At 45.6% G+C, this 26,829-nt stretch overlaps 2 long non-coding RNA genes across 6 annotated transcripts in view; one reads left to right on the plus strand and one right to left on the minus strand.

Moving 5' to 3' along the window:
• LOC120863078 overlaps positions 1-25,318 on the minus strand; it is a 35,750-nt gene extending 10,432 nt beyond the window's left edge. Inside the window, exons 1-5 of one of the 4 annotated variants that reach the window (XR_005720923.1) lie at positions 25,235-25,318; positions 11,699-11,888; positions 9,000-9,083; positions 8,655-8,836; positions 2,068-2,149 (exon numbers count right to left, since the gene is read on the minus strand). This is a non-coding gene — a long non-coding RNA (uncharacterized LOC120863078). Of the gene's footprint in view, positions 1-2,067; positions 2,150-5,401; positions 8,837-8,999; positions 9,084-11,698; positions 11,889-25,234 lie in introns of all 4 variants that reach the window. The other 3 variants (XR_005720920.1, XR_005720921.1, XR_005720922.1) reach the window with 3 other exon arrangements.
• LOC120863080 lies at positions 24,007-26,240 on the plus strand. Of its 2 annotated transcripts, XR_005720925.1 has the most exons (3): positions 24,007-24,139; positions 24,368-24,492; positions 25,229-26,240. It is a non-coding gene; the product is annotated as an uncharacterized LOC120863080 (long non-coding RNA). The 2 variants fall into 2 exon arrangements; XR_005720924.1 differs by lacking the exon at positions 24,007-24,139 and having other exon boundaries at positions 24,279-24,492.
• Positions 26,241-26,829: the final 589 nt, after the last annotated feature.

The following is a 26,829-nucleotide window of genomic DNA, read 5'->3' on the forward strand; positions in this document are numbered from 1 at the left end:
AAAAGCATCAATTCTTTGATTCTAGGAGGTGCCTCCAAGAGCTCCTGGAAGCCCTGACTGGCCCACCTTTTACTCCTCACCCTGTTCTCTCCCCTTCCCACAGCCTCTAGGAGGAGAAATGTCCCATGTGGTAGGAGTTGCTCTTGGGTTGCTCTGCTGTTTCCAACATTTGGGAATTGCCAGTGGGCTTCCCTGGTGGCTCAGCTGGTAACGAATCTGCCTGCAATGTGGGAGTCCTGGGTTTGATCCCTGAGTTGGGAAGATTGCCTGGAGAAGATAAAGGCTACCCACTCCAGTATTCTGGCCTGGAGAATTCCATGGACTGTATAGTTAGTCCCTGGGATCGCAAAGAGTTGGACACGACTGAATGCCTTTCACTTTTTCTTTTCCAGTGAGGTCCACATCTCTCCTATATCACTGGGACTAGTTAATGTGTTTCATTGGTGGACAGATCTTGGCCCACGTGTGTTTCAACATAAAATAAGGAGGAGTTTCTTCTTTAGATAAACAGTGCCCAAGGGAGGGTCAGAAAAGACCCTGATGCTGGGAAAAATTGAGGGCAGGAGGAGAAGACGGAGATGGAGAATGAAATGATTTTAGAGCATCACGACTCAATGGACATGAGTTTGAGCAAATTCCAGGAGATGGTGAAGGACAGGGAAGCCTGGCGTGCTGCAGTCCATGGGGTCGCAAAGAGTCGGACACGACTTAGTGACTGGACAGCAACAACAGCAAGGGTCAGAAGAATAGTTCAGTCTTGCAAAGACCAAGAGCAAATGCTGATAAACCTTCAGATTCCAGGCAGTCACTTGATCACTTATGGTTTCCCGTCCTCTTCATTTCTCTGCCTATAAACCAGCTCTCCCTGCCCCGGGTCAGCCAACAGTGGCCACCCTGAATAGTGTCCATCCCAGCTTCCTGACTTGCCTCTCTCAGTCCTTGTAAGCAGCAGAAAGTTGGTACCCCTACTGCTGGTTTCAAATTCCGGGGGAGAGAAGCTGAGTGGGAGAGACCCGTGGCTGGGACCATCGGGCAGAATCACGCGGTGTAAGCCCGAGGGGGAGTGAGGACTTCTCAGAGAAGGGGTCCATGGGTTTGTTGGACCTGACCAAGTAGCCCGGACTGGCCCGTGATGCCCGCTCCTCTACAGAAGGCGTAGCCCTTGCAACAAGGTGTCTCCTCGTCCAGACCCTCTGCAGGCACAGAAGACTGCATATGGCTGTTTGCCTTTCTTCCTGCATGTCCTCCCACTGGGTTAATACATAGTAATTTATCCTTAATCAGTCCTGGGTGTTCATTGGAAGGACTGATGTTGAAGCTGAAGCTCCAATACTTTGGCCACCTGATGCAAAGAGCTGACTCATTTGAAAAGACCCCGATGCTGGGAAAGATTGAAGGCGGGAGAAGAAGGGGACAGCAGAGGATGAGATGACTGGATGGCATTACCGACTCGACAGACATGAGTTTGAGCAAGCTCTGGGAGTTGGTGATGGACAGGGAGGCCTGGCGTGCTGCGGTCCATGGGGTTGCAAAGAACTGGACACGACTGAGCGACTGAACTGAACTGAATTTATCCTTAAGGGAATGACCTTGACTTACTGGCTCCATCCATTCCTGCGCGCTTCCGGCAGCCCCAGCTGGGTGGAGCGTCTTTTAGGAAGAGCCAGCACACCCTTGTAGATCTTCCCTTATAGTTTAGTGGGTAAAGAGTCTGCCTGCAATGTAGGAGACCCGGGTTTGACCCCTGGGTTGGGAAGATCCCCTAGAGAAGGACATGGCAACCTACTCCAGTATTCTTGCCTGGAGAATCCCATGGACAGAGGAGCCTGGTGGGCTACAGTCCATGGGGTCACAGAGAGTCAGACACGACTGAGTGACTAGAGCACCACCAGCACACCCTGCCTCCAGCTCCACCCCACCTCCTGCCTCGCCTCGGTCCCATCAGACGCAGGGCCCAGTGGGGACAATGCATGGGGAGCTGAGCCCACCACACTCCCCCTTCGTGGGGGCGCAGGCAGGAGCAGTCCCTCTAGGGTGAGTCCTAGGTGTCCATACCTGGACACTCACCTTCATGTTTCTGCCATATGCCACCAAGGAATTCAGGACTCGGCGGGGTGCCCTGGGAGACCATCCGTGAGTCCTGGGGCCCCTTAAGAGAAACCACATCCGGTTTGCGTGTGTGCGAACGTGTGCAGCTGAACACGCAGCCTGAACGTTGAATTCCAAATCCCTAAGGAAGTGAGAGAAGCTAACGCAGCGCTCGGGAAGCGGGAAAGCCTGTGCCCGTGGCCGCTCCGGTGGGCCTCTGCCTTCCTCTCTGCCCTGGCTGGCTTCACGGTAGGCTGCCCCCGGAAGATGGAATCTGAAACTGCTTCCCAAGCCAAGGGCGCTGCACCCTGCTAGGTCTGAAAATGAAGAATGATGAACCCCGGGGCTTAGTCCTGGTTGGATAAGGATAAATACAATTTAAAATTGGAAATTCGTTTTAAATGGGTTGTTAATTGCTGTTGAGCTTTAAATATTTGAGTTTATTAATTTCTCCCTCACCCCCTGAATTATATTTCAGCAACATTCCCCTGTTATTAGGCTATTAAATCAGACATATCAAAAAGGAAGCATTTATTTATATCTTCAGAGACATGTACATCTAATTAAGATAGTGTTACTGTGCATATTTTATATTAGGCAGATGCTGCCTGTGCTTTGTCTCATCAGCTCTGAAGGGCCTTAATAAGCGTTTGGAAGATTTGACTTGAGCTGGAGGAGGAAGATGCCCTATGTCTGTCTGAGCAGTGAATTCTTAAGAACCTTGACCCTGAAAGAACAAAGAACGAGCTGTTCCTAGACACTGTAATCACCCTTTTAAAGAATCCAAAATGGATAAACTAGGGGTCTGGAATTAACGTGTAAATGTGTGTGTGTGTGTGTTAGTCGCTCAGTCGTGTTTGACCTTTTGTGACCCCGTGGACTGTAGCCCGCCAGGCTCCTCTGCCCATGGAATTCTCCAGGCAAGAGTACTGAAGTGGCTTGTCATTTCCTTCTCCAGGGGATCTTCTTGACCCAAGGACTGAAGCTGGGTTTCCTGCATCGCAGGTGGATTCTTTATCATCTGAGCCACCCGGCAAGCCCTAACTTATATATATACTACTCTATATAAAGTAGGTGAACAAAAGGACCTACTCTATAGCATAGGGAGCTATATCTAATGTCTTATAATAACCTATAGTGGAAACGAATCTGAAAAAGAATATATATATATAATACACACACATATGGGCTCCCCTTGTGGCTCAGCTGGTAAAGAATCCACCTGCAATGTGGGAGACCTGGGTTCGATCCCTGGGTTGGGAAGATCCCCTGGAGAAGATAAAGGCTACCTACTCCAGTATTCTGGCCTGGAGAATTTCATGGACTGTATAGTCCACGGGGTCGCAAAGAGTCGGACATGACTGACCCACTTGCACTTCCCTTCACACACACACACACACACACACACACATGTATAACTGAATCACTTGGCTATACACCTGAAGCTAACACAACATTGTAAGTTAACTATATTAATTTTTAAATGACTATTGGGGAAACAAGAGAATCCAAAATAACAACCTTTGGAAACAAGAGGTTGGAAAATCGGCTGTAATGCCAGAATGAATGTGATGAAACCAGCCAACATCTGGAAAGTACCTAGTGTGTGCCACAAGCTCTTAATGAATTCTTGTCACCTCATGAAATAGTTTTATTCCCATTTTACAGATGAGCAAGACAGAGGCTTAGAGATGAAGCTTCCCATGTGGCCCTAGTGGTAAGGAACCCACCCAGCCAATGCAGGAGATTCGGGTTTGATCCCTGGGTTGGGATGTTCCCTTGGAGGAAGAAATGGCCACCCACTCCAGTATTCTTGCTGGAGAATCCCATGGACAGAGGAGCCAGACGGGTTATAGTCCGTGGGGTGTGGCAAAGAGTCAGACACAGCTGAAGCGACTCAGTACGCAATTTGCCCAAGAGGCAGAGCCAGGACTAAAACTAAAACCTGACTGGAACCGGTGCATACCTTTTTGACTTCACCCCTCTTTGTTGCCAAGAAGAGTTAGTCCATTCTAGAACATTCTCTACCAAGGTGATATTACCCCTTTCCCCTACAAGGTGATGAAAATTGGTTCTTGGGAAGCAAGAAATTACACTGGTTTTACGTAAAAGCACAGATACGCATAGAGCACGTGGTCAGGTAAGCAGTGCATCTGTGGTACTAAAATTGCATAACGTGTGTGTCCAACTCTTTGCAACCCCATCAACTTAGCCCACCAGGCTCCTCCGTCCATAGGATTTTCCAGGCAAGAGTACTGGAGTGGGTTGCCACTTCTTCCTCCCTGGGGTCTTCCCGACCCAGGGACTGAACAAGGGGCTCCGGCGTCCCCTGCACTGATAAGCTGTTCTCTATCGCTAGCATCATCTGGGAAGCCCTCCCGCTACACTGGCCACATTTCAGGGGCTCAGTAGCCCCAGGCGGTTGCCACCAGGACAATACAGATAAAGAACATTTCTATCCAACAGAAAGTTCTGTGCCACAGAGCTGTCCTAGAGACAGGAAACAGGTACTTTTCTTGTAACAAATTTTTGTTGAGAACCAGCTTTGTGTAGACCCTCTTACAAGCACAAGAGACGATCAACCCCAAGGTCCTACGCTTGAAGGAGTGCTGCTATTATTCTTCTACAGGTTTCTGCGGTTTCCTCAGTTCTGGGCCCTGAGATGGGTGTCCACTCAACACCACACAGCCTTTGAACCACACTGAGCGCGCTGCGGTGTCCATGGCGATGGTGGTCCCACAGCCCTGAAAGCCAGGTGGCTGGCGGCTAAGGGACCGTTGGCCTCCCCTGCGTTGGGTGCTGCGGAGTTCTTACCTCTCCATCACCTCAGAATCTCTCCCCTAGGCGACAAGCCTGGGAGGGGAGTGGCTTTTCCCTCATCGTGGTTATTTTGTCCACAGAGTACTAGTTATCATCTAAGAGAAGACGTGTCAGTTACTCCTCTTACAGCCACTAGATAGAAAAGAATCCTGTGCTTTCGAGAATGTTTTGTGACACACTCAAATTTTGATAGAAAGAGAATTAACATTAAGAGAAATCACACATGGAAACCCTTGGACACAAAGAAAGGGCTATAACCCTCAGCCAGGTTTGAACTTCCCTGCCAGAAAATGAAATGTTTTACACAAGTGATCAGTTTCACTCCATGGGCAGTGAGGTTGTGAATAAAGAAGTCTTTCTTTCTTTTTTTTTTTTTAATAAAAAGGGCTTTTTCTTGTTTTCTTATCCTCCAGAGTCCAGAACTTTGCTATATTCCCATCAGGAAACCCCGAGAATGAAAGTTACAGTCGACTTGGGATTATTCATGGGTCACCTGGATCGGTTCCATTTCCTGCCGCCAAGTGGGTCTCTGTCCAATTACTCAGTTCAGGCAGCGAGGGAGGTGGGCTCCCCCCTCCTTCCTTCCCCTCTGGCAGAGAGAGGAAAGGAGGGAGAAACAGCAGAGAGAGAGAGAGAGAGAGAGAAGGGGAGGCATCAGCATTTCAAAGCAGAATAACAGACCAGGAATAATTCAATCACCAAACGACCGGAATTGCTAATGCCTGCGAACCTCTGGATAGCTCTACTGTTGGATTTTTCTTTTTTTTTTTTTTGGTCAGAAATGTTTCTGAAAGAATTAAGCAATTTGATTTTTTCTAAACTTTTAATTTATGATGTTATTTTATTTGCGATAGCTCCAAGTGAACTGCAAAGGGACTCTGCCATCCATATCCTTGTATCCAAACTCCCCTCCCATCCAGGCTGCCACATAACATTGAGCAGAGTTCCCTGTGCTGTACAATAGGTCCTCGTTGCTTACCTATTCTAAATATAGTAGTGTGTACATGACCTTCCCAAACTCCCTAACTGCCCCATGGCCCCAAGGAACTAAGCAATTTAATGTCTAAGTAACAGGGACCAACATAGTTTTGCCTTTGCATGAGAAGGGTATGTAGTTATAACTCAATGCAACGTAGAAGCAATTAGGTTATTCTTGGGGGTTGAGAAGCTTTCTTTTTTTAAGGCCTGCGGTTGGTTTTTAGGATGTGATTGTGTGACAGAAAGCCTGGCCCTGCGCTTGGACTCTGATTTAGACTGTCATAATGTGCTTCTACTTCCTTTAGGATCGTGGGGCAGTTGGGCATGTATGGAAACGTCGCACAGGAAGCGGAGGGAAGTGGAGGAAGCATATGGATGGTGAGATAAAGCGTGGAAACTGTCACAAAGCAGCGTTCCCCCCTCCCCCCACATGGGCACGGAGGGCATGGAGCGAGTGGGCCATCGCAGTCTCATCGGTAAGGCACAGTGTGGGCTTCCTTGCTGCCAGCTCACCTCTGCACAAAGGTGCTGTGGAGGGAGCTTCATGACGATGGGGGTTGATTCCTATTTGGATAAAGGTAACAGCTGGTGCAGTGGGAAAGAACCTGCCTGCCAACGCAGGAGACGCAGGTTCGATCCCTGGGTGGAGAAGATCCCCTGGAGGAGGAAACGCAACCCACTTCTGGTATGCTTGCCTGGAGAATCCCCAAGGACAAAGGGGCCTGGTGGGCCCTGGTGGGTCCACGGGGTCGCAGAAAGTAGGACATGACTTAATGACTAAACAACAACATGAATAAACCTGAAGTTGACTCTGCGTGTGTCATGGCTTGTTTGGGATTAGAAAAACAACGGGAGAATGGAATTTCTGGCTCACCTGTGAAGAGCTGCAAATCAGAGGCCAGAATTAACTTGGGGGTCCCTGGGAACACATGGAGCCCCCAGTAATTGAGCAAGGAGACGCTGATTCGCATCTGGGGGCCCATTGCCTCCCTCCCTCCCTCTGCTCCAGGCGGCTCTGTGGCTCTGCACTGCTCCTTCTGGCTCCCTTAATGCAGCCCCAGATTTCCAACACCTACTTATTTATGACATGGTTTGGACACACTCGCCGGCCGTGACCTTGACCCTCACCCTGGAATATTATTTTCAGCGCTGCCCTCTGGCTCTCCCACTGCGACCACGGGCAGGAGGTGCTCCATCCAGTTTCGGCCGAGAGGGACAAAGGCCCACGCAGAGCAGTGCATTTCCTACCCCCAGCTGGGGCGGGTGAGGGGCCCAGTCCGGATGGGGCAGAGGGATGAAGCCAACCATGCTGAGTTCCTACTTTGAGGATGATAATGCCAAAAAAATGCCTTTTTTTTTTTTTTCAGGTTGCATTTCTTCGAACCTGACACTCACTCAAGTCTCACCTTTGCGGAGACAAAACCTGCACATGTAGTGACTTGAGATGCGTGAAGCTCTGCCTGAGAAGTGCCTATGGATAAGCTCAGGTCACACTTCACCCAAAATAGAGCCACACGCCTGAAGAGAGGGTATTCCCAGGGGGTAAAGGCTCTGCCTGGCAATGCAGGAGATGTAAGAGACGTGGGTTCAACCCACCCGGGGTTGGGAAGATCCCCTGGAGGAGGAAATGGCAACCCGCTCCAGTACTCTTGCCTGGAGAATCCCATGGACGGAGGAGCCTGGTGGGCTACAGTCCACGGGGATGCACAGAGTCAGACACGATGAGGCATGCCTGCCATCGACATCATCCTGATGCCTAAAGAGAGAGGGTCAAGGGAACAGCGGTCCACCCTGGAGTGTGACGTTTGCTCCAGTCTTCAAGGACATGGTGGACACAGCCCAGGACAGGCTGTGGGGAATAAACAGACGTCCCGCACAGGTGGACAGTACCCACGGGCACCAACACAGAGAAGCTGGGTCCAGCTGACACACCAAGTAACTGAATATGGGATGGAAGTTACCCATCACAGGGCCAGAAATAAACCCCAAGCAACAGGCGACTTCCAGTCAGAACAGTTCCCACGGCAGACGAGAGTCACCAGAGAAAACCCGCTCAGGAACAGAAAAGCTCTACCAATAGACCCAAAAGGAGGATCATTTAAGCCAGCGTGATGTCAAAGAACCTATCTTTGTGTGGTTTTATCCTGCTGCTGTTTTCTCAGGTGATTCTCTAAAACACAGTTGACTATGTATGCGTTGTAAATAACGTATCTGTAATTTACATGTTTCTAATTGAAAAAATTTCAGTCATAGCCCCAAGTAAATCATATGCATGGTTTAACAGCAGATGAATAAAACTTTGTGGGGGAAACAAAACAAAACTCTGAAATAGTGCCGTTTCCTAACAAAATACAGTCTGGTTTTGATCCTTGGTCCCGTAGTACTTTCGTTAAGACTATAAACTGAAATGGTTTAGGTTACAGGCGCCAGAATAACTTGGTTTACCTTTTATTGCTGAGCACTTTCAACTCAGAGGCGCCTTTCAACCTGTTCTGGACTGTGTTCCCCGAGTCGGCCACACGTGGGTGTGACCATGAGCTTCCCCCCAGCCCAGGGTCCTGCTCACCAGGGAGTGAAGCAAGAAGAACAATGACCCCCTTTGATTCGGTGTGAGCACGTATCGCTCTGACTGCCTCCGACCCCTCCTCATTTCTGGGGACTCCCAGTCTCTTCCTGGAGGAGACTGCTTCTCTCTCACTGCAGCCTTCTGCTTCCAGCAGGGGCTGGATGACAGAGGGCGCACCCCCACCCGGGGCCCCTCACCCGACCTGAGTCCTGGGGAGGCTTTCCCTGGGACTTTCCAACTGGCGTCAGGCTGGGGGCGAGGAGGTGGGCAATTTTAGTCAAGTGGCTTGTTTATTTTCTTCTTTTCTTCTCGTAGCAAAATTGTGAGATAGGGGACGCAGAAGTTGCCGGTAGCAGTGTGTCCAACCACGTGCAGGAAGTCTGTCTGAGGAAAGACAGACAGTATTCAGTGAGAAAAGAAGAGAGGAAGTCTTGTTAGCATTCTGATTTCTGGCTCCAGGGGTCTGTGAGGCTCGATTGCTTCTTTTCATCTGGGATTTCCCCGAAGGCTCAGCAAGTAAAAAAACAAAACAAAACAAAAAAACCACCTTCAATGGAGGAGATGTGAGTTCAATCCCTGGGCACGAAGATCCCCTGGAGGAGGAAATGGCAACCCACTTGCGTATTCGTGCCTAGATAATTCCATGGACGGGGGAGTCTGTGTTATTTGAGACTGTCAGTAAAATTTTTTTTATCCTTAAACTATTTCCAGTTGAGTTTATGTTTCTTAAAAAACCAAAGGAGTCGTAACTAACCTATCTGTCTGCAATGTTACACTGCACACATTTGTTAAAATCCACTGTCATATCTGAAGGAACAAGACTCAGTGAAGTTATCCCAAAGCTTACACTGAGGTGTTGGTATAATTATGTCATTCCCCAGTATATGTTATTAGGAGCCTATATATGTAATTAATAAAGTTTCACGGACACCATCTCCTTTGATTTCTATAACAAGCCCTTGAAATGGGTTGGACTTGGACAAGCATTAGTGTGTTAGCCGCTCAGTCGTGTCTGACTCTTTGCAATCCTCATGGACTGTAGCCCGCCAGGCTCCTCTGTCCATGGGATTCTCCAGGCAAGAATATTGGAGTGGGTAGCCATTCCCTTCTCCAGAGGATCTTCCTGACCCAGGGATAGAAGCCAGGTCTCCTGCATTGCAGGCAGATTCTTTACCACTGAGCCACCTGGGAATCCCAGGTTATACAAGCCTTGTTAGCCTTCATTTTAGATGAGAAAACTGAGATTCAGAGACAACAGGCAACTTCTCTTCTGTCGGACAGTCAGTCAGTGATGGGACGAAGCTTGGACCTGTGCCTTCTGATCTAACATCAGTGGTCTCTCCAGCCACACCTCGCTGCACATCCACACACTCATCGAGACACACATAGGTGTGCAAGCACACCAAGGCTCCAGTCAATCAAAAATGAAAATTGAATTCAGCCAAATAACCATTCTAAGGAATATTTTTTAAAATATTTAAAAAATCTTAATATTTTAAAATATTACTGTTTATAATTATTTGTACTTTTATTTTCTGCCAAAACATTAGTTTAGAAACCATCTAACTTCTGCAGATCTAACTGTGATAAAATATTTTCCATTATCTTGAGAATTGATAGCATATAAACAGCTTCTACTGTGTCTCTTTTGGTTTTGATACCTAATGAAATGTGAAAAAGCAAGATGACACATAAAAGAAAAGCAAAAGATAACTAATTTGGGGATTAACTTTGGAAAAGTTCCAAAATTAGATCCTGTAATTAGTTCACAGTTTAGAAGACTTTGGTGGAATTAGATTTATGCAAACAAATTCAATTCACGTAGTTTAGGAAGACGGAATGATTTTGTAGGTGAATTCTGCTTAAAGTTGAGGATTACATAAGTCTTAGTCCTCATATTCTTTTTTTTTCTTTGTTTTTTTTTAAATTCCTCATATTCTTTATATATCAATTGGTTTTAACAATTAAGAAGACCCAAGAACAGACGTTAAATTATTCACTGGTGGACGTGAAAATGGTAGAAGACAGGCCGTAACAAGGCCAGATCACAGCCACTCTTAAAGACGTAAACAATCCTGGAAGGCAAAGTAGTCAAGATAGGTAAGCTCCAAACTTGATTGCTTTGGTTCTCACATCTTTGTGCAACACGGTAGAGGGCTGAAACAAGTAAAAGGCTCCAGGGGATCACTGGTTTTTAAGTTGTATTTTTTTGTTGTTTCAGGAAATCTAACACAGAAAACAGTCAGAGGTGGGATCGCTGTCCTTCCAGGGGTCAGGGAAGGGAACACAGAAGCCCAGGGCGCTGCCAGCCCCTGCATACGATAAGCACTATGGGCCTTTCTCACTTGGAGCATTTACTACTCAACATGGTGCTAGTAGTAAAGAACCCGCCTGCCAATACAGGTGATGTAAGAGACGCAAGTTTGATCCCTGGGTTGGGAAGATCCCCTGGAGGAGGGCATGACAACCCACTCCAGTACTCTTGCCTGCAGTATCCCATGGACAGAGGGGCCTGGAGGGCTAGGGTCCATAGGGTCACAAAGAGTTGGACACAACTGAAGCGACTTAGCACACAGCACATTAGCTGCATTTAACCATATGTTCAAATCTGGAATATGGTAATCTGATCATAACTTCAGACATTAATCCACCAAAATTCCTCCTTGGGTTATGAACATTCAGATCTAAGATGCAACTATGTAGATGACTAACCAGTATAAATAAACCACCCAACGGAGTAAGTCAATTCATCAAATGTTAAAAGGAAAATGTTTACTTTTTTTTTTTTTACCGTATTGATTGGTTGTCTGTCTATATGACAAAATAAAATGATTATTTCATTGTGCAAATATTTCTTGGACGGTTTCCCCCCTGTTTACGCAACCAGCTATTTTCAGACGAGTTGGTACATGAACACACTGTCAGAGTGTAGAGGAAGAGACAGGTCAGGGAAGTTTTGAATTTGGCATTTAGCCAGAACACTTTGAATTCAGTCTGGATTCAGGCTCAGCTGTGAAGTGTGTGCCTTGGTGTAGGGCAATAACAGTTTTAAGTTGAAAAAAACATCGTGATATGCAACAGCTGCCACTCCCAGCGCTTCCACGAAAACAGTGGGCCAGCCTGCCAGTTCACATCATGTGTGAGAACTGTGTGTAAACATTCTGAGACAGGCCGTGTTTTTAAACTTTGCAATGAGTTGGGTGAAGGTTTCGAGGATCAAATATTTGTGAAACAAAACCCACAAACCTGGTGAAATGTGAGACTGGATGCAAGACTGTCGCTTTTAATATTTCAGTTCTGAGTTAAGACTTCATAGAGATGTTCTCATTTATTCCTTGCTGTTTTAATACAGATTCAGATCAGTTCTGGTTTGAGAAAAGATGATGTTCTGCAATGCTTTTCTATTTGCATGAAACTCCGTGGTAATGAAGCTGAACTGGAGAGAAGCAGAGGTTGGATGAAGGAGGCGGGCTCCAAGGTTTTGCGAGGATGAAATGCTCAGAGCTGCCTGTATTTAGTGTGTTATTTAGTTGTATTTTTTAAAAAAATTAAAAATTATAAACTGTTTTCCAAACATATATGCATATATTTTTAAATTAATCAAAACCTTGAAATTTTGCCTATATTTTCCCCGCATGACCACTTCTCTGACACTCTGCATGCTTTGCTCTGATGCCAGGAGAGGTTTTGTCTCAGGATGATTTGCACACAGGTTTTCCACCCATCCTTGGACCCAAGCATTTCTGTGACCCTGGAGTAGTTTCCATGAAGTTCCTGGAAGGGATCCTCAATCAACAGACACCAAAGAAGCTACCTAACCAGGGACAAACTATTTTTCTTATCAGATTTTATTGCTGATTTCTTATTCCATAATTAATAAATATTTTCTAATTATAGAAAATATTGCTCAGCAAGAATAAAATAATAGCAAAATAAAAATTCTTTCTTCTAAAGCAGTGGTCCTCAACCTTTTTGTCATCAGGGACTGGTTTTGTGGAAGACAATTTTTCCAAGCACTGGAGTGGGAAGGATGGTTTTGAGATGATTCAAGTACATCACATCTATTATGCACTTTATTTATTTTATTATTACATCAGCTCCATCTCAGATCATCAAGCATTAGATCCCAGAGGTCGGAGACCCCTGTTCTAAATCTTCCACATTAGAGATAATATTGCTATATCTTTGTGCATGTACAATTATTTACACAAAATAAATTCCCAGAAATTATGGCCCAAAGGCAAACAAAATCCCGTATCTCTTGATTATCTATTATTATTGAAAAACATAGTAGAAATCTTCTATCAATTAATAGTATTATCGTTAGCATTTGAGAAAGCCTTTTTTCTTGGTTTGTTAACAGTGGCTTATATCATTAAGACATCTTTTTCAATGTTATAGGCAAAAAATACTTTTCCTTTTCTTGGACACTCTTCCACACTGTACAGGGTTTGTCTTTTAAAGGTTATAACCAACAGGCTATAAAAAAAAAAAAAGGAAGAGAATTCCAGAAAACCATCTACTTCCGCTTGTCCTCTATGTTGTTAGATGTTTCCTTTACGTGTTAGTCTCTCTGCCACCACCAGATACAAAAAAATGTATTCCATTTCACACGAAACCCTGTTCTAGAACATTCTAGTGTATTCTTGTGCATTCTTCTACAGGACACTGTTGCAAGGGCCTGAACTTTCCTCCGTTAGTGTATTCTGTGTTTTAAAATACAGCTTTTTTTCCCCTCTGCACTGAGGTGAATCCAATACAATAATTTCAGTCAGGACTTAACAACTGATGGCATTCTCCCAGGATACACATATGTTTTTTAAAGGCTATAACCAATAGGCTATTAAAAAAAAAAGAAAAGAAAGAGAGTTCCAGAAAACCATCTACTTCTGCTTTATTGACTATGCCAAAGCCTTTGACTGTGTGGATCACAACAAACTGTGGAAAATTCTTCAAGAGATGGGAATTCCAGACCACCTGACCTGCCTCCTGGGAAATCTGTATGCAGGTCAAGAAGCAACAGTTAGAACTGGACATTGAACAATAGACTGGTTCCAAATGGGGAAAGGAGTACATCAAGGCTGTATATTGTCACCCTCCTTATTTAACTTATATGCAAAGTACATCATGTGAAATGCCAGGCTGGATGAATCACAAGCTGGAATCAAAATTGCTGGGAGAAATATCAATAACCTCAGATATGCAGATGACACCACCCTTATGGCAGAAAGTGAAGAAGAATTAAACAGCCTCTTGATGAAAGTGAAAGAGGAGAGTGAAAAAGCTGGCTTAAAACTCAACATTCAGAAAACTAAGATCATGTCATCCGGTCTCATCACTTCATGGCAAATAGATGGGGAAACAGTGGAAACAGTGACAGACTTCATTTCTTTGGGCTCCAAAATCACAGCAGATGGTGACTGCAGCCATGAAATTCAAAGAAGATTCCTCCTTAGAAGAAAAGCCATGACCATCCTAGACAGCATATTAAAAAGCAGAGACATTACTCTGCCAACAAAGGTCCGTCTCGTCAAGGCTATGGTTTTTCCAATAGTCACGTATGGATGTGAGTGAAAGAAAGTGAAGTCACTTAGTTGTGTCCGACTCTTTGCGACCCCATGGACTGACTGTAGCCTACCAGGCTCCTCCCCCCATGAGATTCTCCAGGCAAGAGTACTGGAGTGGATTGCCGTTTCCTTCTCCAGGGGATCTTCCCGACCCAGGGATTGAACCCGGGTCTCCTGCATTCCAGGCAGACACTTTAACCTCTGAGCCACCAGGGTCATTGGATGTGAGTGGACTATAAAGAAAGCTGAACGCCGAAGGATTGATGCTTTTGAACTGTGGTGTTGGAGAAGACTCTTGAGAGTCCCTTGGACTGCAAGGAGATCCAACCAGTCCATCCTAAAGGAAATCAGTCCTGGGTGTTCATTGGAAGGACTGATGTTGAAGCTGAAGCTCCAATACTTTGGCCACCTGGTGGGAAGAACTGACTGTTTGGAAAAGCCCTTGATGCTGCGAAAGATTGAAGGCAGGAGGAGAAGGGGACAACAGAGGATGAGATGGCTGGATGGCATCACCGACTCAGTGGATGAGTTTGAACAAGCTCCGGGAGTTGGTGATGGACAGGGAGGCCTGGTGTGCTGTAGTCCATGGGGTCACAAAGAGTCAGACCCAACTGAGCCACTGAACTGAACTGATAACAGATAGGAATTTTAAGAAATTAAGTAGACCTGTGAGGAGTGTATTTTTAGTCAGGGGAGCTCTGACTTGGAGACCCTGAACTGACTGCAGGCAGACCACGGCCTTCTGTGGTGGTTGCACAGACAGTCGGCTCTCCTGTTTCTGGTCAAGGTGTGACTCAGATGCTAATCTGAGTCTCAACTGGGTGGTGACTGTGGGAGGCCTCCTTGCAGGGTCTCCTCAGAGCCTCCAGCAGCTTGAAGGATGGGCCTTAGTGGGTTTGAGCCATATACCACCAAGAGGGGTAATGATTCTGTATCTATTTATGCATAAATTAATGAAATTTGTGTGTTTAATTTTTTTGATGAAAGCCATACAAGAATCATTTTGAAACATTTCCTGAATATTCACACCGCTTTCCTGAGTTTTATACAAAATGCCCTTCTGAAATACTTTCTAAGCAATGCATTCCCTCCTCCCCCCAGGGGCAATCTGAAACACTTTTGTGACCCTTTCACTAAATTTTTCTTTAAAACCTAGATATAGTTCCTTTAAACTTAGATATAGTCAGGTGCCTATGCCTTCAGAAAAGAAATAAGTGACTATGAAATAATGCTGAGCTGATACAATTCTTTGTCTTTGCATCAGATGAAAGATTGTTAACAATTTCTCTGTGAACAGTTTTTGTTTTCATTTTTAATGATGAAACTGATTTTAAAGACACCCTGGTTGTAAGCTAAGCTAAGCATATGTAATGCTTAGATCATAACAATAGTTACATAAATAGACCATGGTCAATTATTATGTGGACTTCCAATAACTAAGAATCAAGTAATCAGATTTTTTTTTTTGTATGGCAACTAGGAAACCATGTTCTGCCTCTGACTCTAAATGTGAAGTAAACAGATAAGCATCCACAATTAACTAATTTTCAGTCTATCACGCCAGTGTGTAGTGGAGTCTTTGTGTGGAAAGGGAAGTTGGAGACTCACACTGGGCTCTCTGTCCCCTCCCCTGGAGCTGCAGTGAGGCTGTGAAGGCCGAGACAAGATTTCTCAGCCTTCTTTACACCCTCTGAAGATAACTGTCGAGAGCCAGGTCCAGTACGTCTCAAATTCATCACGAAGTTTCAGTAATAACAAACACGACCTTACTCTTTTTATATATTACGACTTACAAATAAATACCAGGTGAGGGCTAATGTTTTTTACAAAAGAAAAAAAAAAAGTACACGTTTAAACCTAACACCTAAGGCACAAACATTCAAGACGGTTCCAGAGTCAGCAGTTGGTGCAAACAGGGTCTTGACCCTCTGCTCTGGCGTTCTGTGTTCACAGGAGGACGGAACAGAAGATGATTAAAGGTTGGAAAGATGGCTGTTCCTGGCAGTGTGGTATTAAGGCCATTAATACGTCTGCATTTCAGCTCCAGTGTGCCCATACATTATTCTCTCTATTAAAATATCATAAAGATTCCCTATAATTAAAGATGACTTAGAGTCTAAGCCATAACTAGATGTAATTTCATGCAAACACATTTAGGGTGAATTCACTTTCAAGTAGAATTTAGCTAGTCTAATGAAAACATTATCTACTGGGCACTAAAAAAAAAAAAAAGACATTCTATATGGTCAATGCAATATAAACCCTGACAACCTTCTTATGCATTCATACTCAATTCGTCTGTACTGAAGGAATATGTACAGAGCACTGCCTAAAAGAAAATATTGGCCAGTTCTTTGTTTTCCAATAAAAGATTTATTTCCAATATGGAAACGTTGTCCTTAATTTTCTTCATCAGTGGGAATAGCCGTGCAGCCCGCCCTCACTTTTCAATCATGTTTTATTTCACATTTGTACCGGCTTGACACCACAGTTACATTTGCAACTCCTGAAAGCAAAGATGAAACTTTGTTCCTGCTTTTGTGTTGAGCTGTACAATCTATTTCTCTCCTGGCAACAGATTTTAAATCTCTCTTCCTCCCCCCTCCCTTTTCTTCCTTTTCATGGGAACTGTTTGGTGAGCACCGACAAAGCGCTGTGTGTGTGTTTTTTTCCCCCTTTGCCTGGTTTCTGTGTCGGTGTGTGCAGGCACGCATTCATTAACGTAATTCCTCAACAGCCAACAAGAGCGCATCATAAACCGGGAGAAAAAGCCTCATAAATATTTAGATGCTCCTTCTACCTTCTAAACGAGAGTGAAAAAGCGTCTTTAGCGAGGAGTTGGTCTGGGTTAATCTGCATGTGAATCAAGAAGAGGGACAAAAGGATGAAAAGGTGATGGAAACTCGAATACAAACCCTCTGGTCTCCAGGGGGTCATTCATCTTGTTCACGTCGATACCCTAGCGAGGCTTGGCTTTTTTCTGCGCATGAGCAAACAGAGCCGTTTCCAAAGACAGCTGGCGCAGGGTGTGTGTGCTTTGTTCTGTCTTGTAGTTTTCTAAGCCACGAAATTGCTGGACACTTTATATTTGATTTCTTCATTCTTCTTCGTCGCTGCTATACATAGGAACGATGCCTCTCTAGTGATGTATGCAAATATACGAGGCAAGAAGTATGCACAAGATTTTTCTGCGTGGCAAAATATACGTGAAGCTTATCATTGTAACCTTTTTTTTTTTTCAATGTGTACAATCCAATGGCATTGACCACAATCACAGCGTTGTGTAACTGCCACCGCTGTCTATTTCTGGAACTTTTTCATCACCCCAAACAGAAGTTCTGTACACATTAAACAACTCCAGACTCTCCCCTCCCCCAACATGAACAGCATTTTTTTTTTTTTTTTTTTTCTCTTAAACTCTGTCTCTAAAGTCCCCATATAGAGTTAGAACTCCTGGCACTCGATTTGGAAGGGACTTGGGTGTGCAAAGCACGGAAGAATGGAAGATAAAGATTTAAAGAAGTGACATAAAGCTGGAAAAGTCTTTTCCCTTAAGTGTGATTTCCCTGAGCGAATGAACTCAAAGCCTGGGAAGGAATATGGGGAAAGAAAAGTTGGATGCCAAATGGCCTGTCGTTTTCACTAGAATGAAAGAAAATGATAGTGAAAAGTTAGCAGCTTCTGAAAACGCTCCATTTATTTTTCTAAGAAATTGGTTTAAGCAAAAATTTCAAAACAAGATTCAAAGAGAAAACCTTGTACTACCTGATATTATTTGAGACAAAAAATTGGATTTTATATTTTATAGAATTACTCCACCAAATATTGGGGGGCATACTACACTTTACTGAAAACTGAAGTGAAGGCCGGGAAGATAACCAGCTGTAAAAGATTCAATTAATTTATGTTGTTATTTCCCATTTTGCAAATCTCTGGAGTTGCAAATATGTTTCTTTAAATGAAAAACATATTTAGGTGTTATTGGTCAAATTCCGTTACAAGGTAACATATTATGCAGGAAATTTGCAATCCCCACCCCCAAATTCACCACTTATTTTAAGAAATTTTCAATATAAGTTTGGTGCAATTAAAAAAATACATCTTGTAATAACCTATAATGGAAAAGAACTGAAAAAGAACACACACATACATATTCTTCATGTGTGTATATATGTATATATAAACTGAATCACTTTTCTGTATACCTGAAACTAACAGAAAATTGTCAACCAAATAAACTTAATTTAAAAAAAAAAATGTGGGCAGTCCGACTGAGTTTGTTTTAATGGCATTTTGTTTCTGTAGAACCTAGAGACAGTCTCCCTAAGAATGAGTATGAATTGAGACCACATGAAAGAGAATAATATTCTTCTTTCCTCAGTGGAAGTCATGCTTGTTACTATCACTAATTATTTAAGAAATTTTAATATTTTATATAATGTGAAGATAGGATTATCAAGAGGATTTTCGAGGCCAATGTGGGTGGGGGTGGTTGGAGAGAACTTGCAGAGTCAGAGGACCCAGGGAACTAGGGGAAGGGGTAACACTGGTAAATTGGGAACTTGCAGTCATTACTATTATTTAATGGGGAAAAAAAAAAAACAAACGGTTTCTAATTAGCTTAACCAAAAAGGCTCACTGGTCAAGGTGACTGGGAAACATGAGTCAGACAATAACAAAGGCAGGAGCTCAAAGAGTGTAAGGAAGAGTTCTGCCATATTGGTGTACTCTCCATGTGGGCATCTTTTTTTGATGAGCTCTTTCCATGTAGCAGTTACCACCGTGGCCACTACTTCCCTAAAATATCCTTTCCCACAACCACCAAGAAGTCCTGTTTTCCTGATGCTTCCGGTGGGCATGGTGGTGATGATTGATTAGCCCGCCTCGGGTCCAGTGGTTCTGTGGGAAAGGTGGGTAGTCCTGTGTGCCCTGCTGAGGGTGGCAGAGGTATTAAGCCACACCAAAATCACATGCATTTCCCACTCTATGAGGGGGTCTTTACGGAAAGGTGGAGAAGGGGAGAGGAAACATGCTGAGTAGACAGCTATTGCTCCAACAGTTCACTACAAAATCGATCCTTTATTGAGCTCAGTATTTGTGAGCTGTATTGGTAAGGATGAGCTGGGATGCTAGCCAAATGCATATTAATTTAACTACAATAAAAATGTCTCCTTTCTAGGTAACAGAATTGTGCAGGTGAAGAGGTCTGTTGAAAGGGCCCTTCTCCAGGCAGTGCTTTTGGGATGCATACCTTCAAGTGTCCATCCACAGGCCCCAGAGGGACAGACGATGGTGGAGGATACCCCTCAGCTCATATTCTAGAGATGAGAACTCAGTCATGTGGCCCATACGTAACTTCAAGAGCGGCGGGAAGTGTAGATGAGCTGCGTGCCCAGGAAGAAGAGGAAATCATTTTGATGAACCTCTACTGATCTCTGCCTCATCAGTCACCACTGTCCTACACGTGGGTTGCAGACCAGAGACAAGTGTAGTGGCCTAATCCAGGCAGTTACTTAGTTCTTACTCTGTGCCAGGGGTTGTTTCAGGGGCTTTGCATATATCAACTCACACCTTCCCCCTCATCGGTCTGAGATGAAGAAGCAGTGGCACAAGGGAGGTTACCAACTTGCCCAAAGTCGCAAAACAAGCAACTGTTGGAACCAGGATTTGATACAAAACAGGTTAACGACACAGGTGATGTTTGTAAAAGTTGTGCAGGGAAACAGTGGTAGTCCTGAAGCTCCAGAAGGCTCTTTCCTACTGAGTCCACAGGACCGCTGTGGGGGCCTGGATCCCTTCTTTTAATCAGAGCACTTGTTGATCCAGCCAAGTTCACACCAGGGCGGGATGAACTATCAAGGCCGCCTGCACAGGTCACCTTCCCAAGGGACCACCTTTCCACCGGGATCTGCGTACCCTTTCCCTGTCCCGGGCCTCAGGCTGAGTTAGTCGCTCCCTGCTCCATATCCTGAAGGACTTCAATCGTAATCCCACCAAAAGCCCATTGCTTTGTAACTGTTTACTCCTCCCTTTTGCCACCATGTAAATTTCTTGAATGCAGAGACAATGATTCACTTTGTCTCATCGATGATGCGTCGTATCAATGCATGAAACAGAGAAACGTGACCTAATAGTGGTAACTGGATGTTGACAATAATTCTAATAGCCAAGGTGTATTGAGAGACGCTTTCTTCCCAGCATGGCCGAGGGCTCCATCATCGTCTTCCTTTATCTGCACGATAACACTCTGAAAAGTGAAAATGAAGTCGCTCAGTCGTGTCCGACTCTTTGTGACCCATGGACTGTAGCCTACCACACTCCTCCATCCATGGGATTTTCCAGGCAAGAGTACTGGAGTGGGTTGCCATTTCCTTCTCCAGAGGATCTTCCCAACCCAGGGATCGAACCCGGGTCTCCCGTGTTGTAAGCAGACGTTTTACTGTTTGAGCCACCAGGGAAGTCCTAACACTCTGGAGGGGGTATTGTCAGGGTCCTCCTTTTGTAGCCGAGGAGAATGAGCATCGCTGAGCTCATGGGGTCTGCCTGGCATCACAGCAGAGCTGGAGGTTGTCATCACAGCATCACCCTGATGAGCCAGCTTGGGTCATGGAGATGCCCCAGAGAAGCAAGGAAGCAAGTGCAAGGTCAGTGAAGAGGGTCCAGCAGGTAGTCTGGGGTTTGTGTGTGTGCGTAGGTGGGGCGGTAAGCCTAGATCCCCATGGCCTCCACCAAGAGGGGCTCCGTTAGGCAGACTGAAAGTCAGAACCAGCAGCTTCAAGCCCAGGAGAGAAGCCTTGGAGGGGAAGGAAGACAGGAGATGGTGTGCCTTTGTTGGGGGGTCAGAGAGTGGGCCTGGACTCCCCAGGTGCTAGGGCAGCACCCCCATAATGAGAAGGTGTCCTGGGGATCGCCCCTCTGGGAGAGATTAATAAGCACGCTTTGGAAGTCTCAGAAATGGTTGACCCAGGTCTTCATTGAAATGTAAATGAGGTCAGGCTCTGAACTCCTGGTGGACTTTCCTGAGAGTCTCTTCCAACCTTGTAATTTTCCCCTGTTTGTAATTTTTACGATGACCTTTCTGTAATGAAGACTCCTTCGTGCTTTTCCTAATTGGTGTTTGTTTTGGAGGCTGCGGGCCTGAGGGGAGGTTGAGGGCTGTGCTGTGCTCTGTGGGCCCCCGGGAGGACGGCTGGAGCTGGTGGAGGAGCAGGGAGGAGCTGGACAGGAGAAGTGAGCGGCCTCGATTCCAGGGGCTGACTGGGAGGAGACAAGGGGGCAGGTGGGGCTGGGGGGGCCAGCTAGGGACCCAGGGGATGGGGTGGGGGGAGCTGGTGCTCTTCAGCTACTTCTAGGACCCACCTCTCAGATCCAGGACGCATCTGTATCACAGCAGATTTCACGTCGGTATCAGGCAGGAGCCAGAGCATGCGCTTACCTCTTTATTACAAGTGCAGTTGACAGTAAATTAGGAGGGAAAGACACAAGCTTTGCAAATCTCCTTTGAAAGGATCTGGGGATCAGAGACACGGGACAGCTGAAATCACCTGAGGCTTAGCGTCACAAAGCGGGGAGTTCTGTTCTGTTTGCAGAGGCGGGGACAGGGGGGCACTGTTCCACAGGAACTGCTGGACCCTGGACTCTTCTGGCTGCTATGCAGATGAGGTCCAGGCAAAACCAATGATGAGGTTTAATTAGCATGAAGATCTTCCTTTGGATGCTTAGGAGGGAGAACATATAGTGAATGACAGCATTTTTCTTGTTTAGTCTTATGAGGTTGATCGCCAATTTAATAACTAGATTCCAATAAGAAATGACAGGTCTGAGGACCCTTTTATTTTTATCTTTTCAGAAATGCTTTCTAATATGTTGCTATCGTTAACCAGGACCTTTTCCTCAACAGTGTAGATCTCACCAACATTTTCAGTAACAGCACAGAATCTTAAAGCCCTCTGAGCCACCTCCAACCAACCTGAACTTGAAGGTCTATGGGAAGACCACAGCTACTGGGGCACTCTGGGATTGAGAGTAGGATGGGCTGAAGACTGGGCTAGCAGGCAAGGACTGGTAGTTTCGTGTTTAGAACTTGAAAAATAAAACTGCTGTTCAGCTCATTTCCTGGCAGATTCGCCTTTTGGAAGTTGTTTCCTCGGTTTCTTTTCTTTCTCATGCAAGTGGCCTTTCCTGCCTTTATAGAATGACGTCGATGCTGCACAAAGTTGAGACTCCTGAAGACAGTTCAAATGAAGGATCAATGACAAATCTTCCACTAAGGATTTTTTTTTTTAAAAGCTATATTTGTTGGAAACCCAGCAGAGCTTCCTATCTAGAAAACCCAACGATAGACACTGAGAACAAAGTTATGGGATGCACACATTAGGGGGCCAACGTGCATAACTTAAGTCATGAATAGACGATTCTATGACGTCGTACCAACAAGCTTCATAATTAAAGGAACTCATGGCACCTCTGAGACCGTGTGGACAGGCAGCTGGGGTGATAGGAAGTGACCCTCTGACCAAGATGACAGAGAAAACAAGAGAAGGCACAGGCAGAAAGGCAAGATACTGAACTTGAGACTGAATGGGGCAGGGGACCCACCTGAGAGAGGGTCTCCGAGCACTAAGCCCAGATCTGTGTCATCTGCAGGACAGCTCAGTGATGTGGTCGAGATTTTGCCTTGGGAAAGTCTGGTCTGAAAACAGGAGACTTAAGTTTTTTGCTGTGGTCTATAGCTTGGCCCTCGCTTAGTGCATAATTGTTGTATACTAGTTACAATAAGCCAGTTTTATAAAACTAGATATCCAGAGGAGAATTCTTATCAAGCCCTTATAACGTCAGGGATCCAGTTATAGCTCAGACTGACTCACACCCCCTAGGAATCTATTGATAATAACTCTGGCCCTCCTGGTAATAAGAAAACATGAGATGCAAATGTAAATTTTGTTCAGCATTAGTATTACAAGGGGCATGCGATTCACTCTGAAGCCAGACTCACAATTACAACATTGTCTATCTGAAAGATTCTTTTTTCAGCCACCTTGATTCGTGTGTCCTGGCCTTCACTCTGAAATGATGCGCTGAAACCATCTGCCTACATTTGGCTACCCTGAAAACCTCTTAAGAGAAAGTGTTCACTCCACTGGTAAACTGCTTGGAGGCTACACACACAGCCTAGGGCTGGGAGAAGGTGACCGATCCATGGGACGCTCCAGGCAAGAATACTGGAGCTGGTTGCCATGCCCTTCTCCAGGGGATCTTCCCCACCCAGGGATCAAACCCAGGCCTCCTGCATTGCAGGCAGCTTCTTTACTCTCTGAGCCACCAGGGAAGCCCTACAGATTCCAGGGCAGTGGGCATCCTGGTCTCAGAGATCTAGTCTGGCTGACGCTGAGGCTCCTGGAGGTTCACTTGCAGAGGTCAAGTTCACCTCCGGGAACCCAGCGCTGCCACGGTCTTCCAGCTGCTTCACGTGTGATCGAACAGCCTGGCTTGCAGGGGCCACCTGTGAGTGTTTGCCTCCTCCCACCCTACTTGGCGATTTTAAGTTGCTCAAAACATGAACTATTTTTTTTCCCCTTGATGTCTGATTTAAATAACGAGGGTGATATATTCATTGCTTTGCTTAGCGATGTCTGCTGGGACATAAGGAAGCATGGTTTTGCTTAGCGGGCGGGTGGGGCAGACGCCCCTACTCCTTCACTCAGCTGTGCCTGCTGGTTCGAGCCGCCCATGCTGGGCACCGGAGAAAGCCCCTGACCTGGCCCCGTGAAGCCCAACAGTTGCCCAGACCTCACATTTTAAGCCCTGGGCCGGCTCTCAACTGTCAGTGGAATGGAGGTTGCTGCAGGTACCGTGGGAGCTCCTGCACTTTCCCGCCAGAAGGCAAGATCTTCCCAGGTCCCTCCTCTAACTCCATCCTGGGGGGGGACCCAGAGACTGGGGGAGGGGGACCCAGAGGCAGGGTGGGAGGGGACAGCACCTCCTCTCCCCCATCTGCCCCACTGCTGCAGAGCTGTTTCTACCAGGTCTGGGAGAGCATGGAGGCCCCGGGCCAGCTCTGGATCTCCCGGGTTGCAGCTGGCAACCCAGCCAGCCAGGGATCAAGGCTCCTTTTCATCAGGTTATTGTCCTTTTGCTTCCTAGTGTCAGCAGTCCTGGGAACAGGAAACGGTTTTGTGCAATGGGAAGTGACAGGAAACTGATGACTAACTACTTTTGAGCTTTGCAGATAGTTTCAACGTACACAGAGATATTGACACACATTCCGAGACACACGTGCATGGATAAATAAGAGCTAAATCTAGACCTTACTCTGGTCAGTTTTTAAGGCAGTGCTGTTTATTGACAGCTTCCTGTGCTCTTGGGACTCTGCTAGGCCCTTCAGTCCTTCACAGAATCCTGACAACCTCCTCGGGTTCCACGGTCAGCTTTTACAGGGGAGAAGAGAGTCCAAGGCAGCTGACGTACTTGCTGGTAAGTGCCAGGACGTCTTCGGCTCCTGGTCTAGACGCCTGTCCTCAGCTGCCTCCTCTAAGGGCTGGCAAACTTCAGGCTGAATGTTCTGGGGCATGTTGCACCGCATGGGAGTGAAAGAATTCCTCCAAACCATCCGTGAGAATGGCGTTCCCTCGGCTCGGCAGGTCACTCCATGGCCGGGTAAGGTATTATGATTTCATATGTTCACTGCGGAAGGAAGTACTTCTCAGGTCCCCACTGGCATCGTCTTGAGTCTAGAGATGAAAGGCCTCTGTACCCCCACCAGGCCCCGAGCTTGCAGCCCGGATAGGGAGATGGCCAGCTCCTCCCATTCTGCTTGGTGTCTGCTCTGGAGCTCCAGCTGAATGGCCAGGCCCTGGTGATTAAGTGAAAGCCTGCCTTCCTGAAATCAGGCCCCACACAGGCTGAAATGCAGAGACCTGGTCAGCTGCTGGGGAGGAGAAAGTCAAGTCCGGCCATCAGTCCCTAGAGGTCAAAGAGCCTGGTGTAGGGAAGGACCTGGGCTTCCGCTCACCAGCAGCCAGGCGGCCGGAGAGGAGGCTGGTTCCCAGGGTGGGTGGTGAATTACCGCTGGCCTATTCGCGGATGGGACAGCTTAGGAGAGCGCCTCTGAACCCCGTGAACCCGAGTCTTTCTTCCCTTTCCTCATTTCACAATTTAACAGTTTCGTGTTCTCGATTCCCTCCTTATATTCTCTCTGCTTTCCTGATAGCGTTACCTGGATGGGGAGATGACGGTAGCCCCGCCCACTGTGTGCCACCAAGCCGGCCGGCAACTTCCTGCTCCGACTTCATTCCAGACGCAGGCTAGAAATACAGGGCACTGGTTTTAGAACTGGGGGCACAAAATGCGTTACTCATTTCACCACGATGTTTTATTTCCATCTAGAAATGATGCCTACTGCCAGTGGATATGAAGAAAATTTCATTGTAATTAATGCCAGTTAATCAAGTTGGTGGCCCTTGAAGATCTATAAAAGGCAGCTGAGACACAGTTTTACACGTGGATTTGAATAGAGTATTTAGGAAACAGTAAATGCTGTCATCATCAGCCTGACTTTGGACAGTTCAGCCAGGGTATGTGAATGGCCCTATAGGACTGGGGAGAAAGCCAGGCAGCTGTACTTCTTTGGTGGGAAATATAAAGAGTTCGCCATAAAGAGGATGAGTCATCATTTTTCAGCTCTGGAAACCTGTTTCTGAAAGCATTATTTGGTGAAAAGTAGAAAATAAGACTGAAGACTGGTATTTCATTGTAACCCAGTAAATATGATTTCTAGAAATCTAATTTTGGATATGTGCTCAAAGAACTTATGCATATTTTAGACAAAAAATCTATCCATTTTAGGTGCAGTTAGTAGAAACTAGCAAACTCAAGCTTAATGGACATGAAGACATGAAGCAAACAACCATCTGATACGTAAATAAGCTAACACTAACAGAGATAATATTGAAAATGTTTTTAACAACTGGTATGGCAGATGAGCTGAGAGCCTGCTGGCCAGATGGGAGCAGGGTGCCAGGTGTCAGGATCAGGGGATTCTTGGGGGTTCTGGGAGAAGGGCTCGGTTGTGTGGCTAAGAGCTCAGAGCAGTAACTACACTCTAGGCGGGTGTTGAATATCAGTGTTGTCAATAATTATTTTTTTTAGTGTATTAAAATTTTTTGTGAATGATTGCTATTAATTTTATATCTAAATAAAGTTAAAGTGTCTCTGATAAAATATCATTGCTATACAAGTCCTTCAATATTAAATCAAGAGGTGCCACAGATTCAGGGGACCATGGATGCTATGGGCTCACTGTCCCAAGTAGTCTTTCTTGCGGACTAAGACCATCTCACACTCTAGGAACCATTGCATCACGTTGCAAAAGCTCTTCCCACAGTGGCAGACACTGTGGCCCCTCCCTGTATTTCTGTTTCCTTGGTCACCAAGGGCAAGAATTTTCAGATGCTACTGTTTACTTAGGTAATTATTCTGGGGTGTGAGGAGATTAACAGCTGCTTGCCTTCTCTGGAGCTCAAATATGTCTGTGTTTCTTTTTGTTTGTTTGTTTTATTTATTCAAACAAATAATTATTGAAAGGAGATTACTTGTAATGCACTTAAAAAGCAGAAAGAGCAACAGGCCTTGAAGTCTACCCTCTAGGAATTTTTACGTTCTCCTAGTATAAGTTTTCCACTAGAAACCCTAGATGCAATTTTTTCATGTTCTGCTTTTATTAAGTTGTAATATGATTTTAAAAAAGGAGAAGATTTGGTTTTAACCCTTTGGAAATTATAAAAATAAGGCTGTCAGTCAAATGCATTATAT

Source organism: Oryx dammah, unplaced genomic scaffold (assembly GCF_014754425.2).
Source record: "Oryx dammah isolate SB20612 unplaced genomic scaffold, SCBI_Odam_1.1 HiC_scaffold_4, whole genome shotgun sequence".
In the NCBI taxonomy this organism is placed as follows: domain Eukaryota; kingdom Metazoa; phylum Chordata; class Mammalia; order Artiodactyla; family Bovidae; genus Oryx; species Oryx dammah.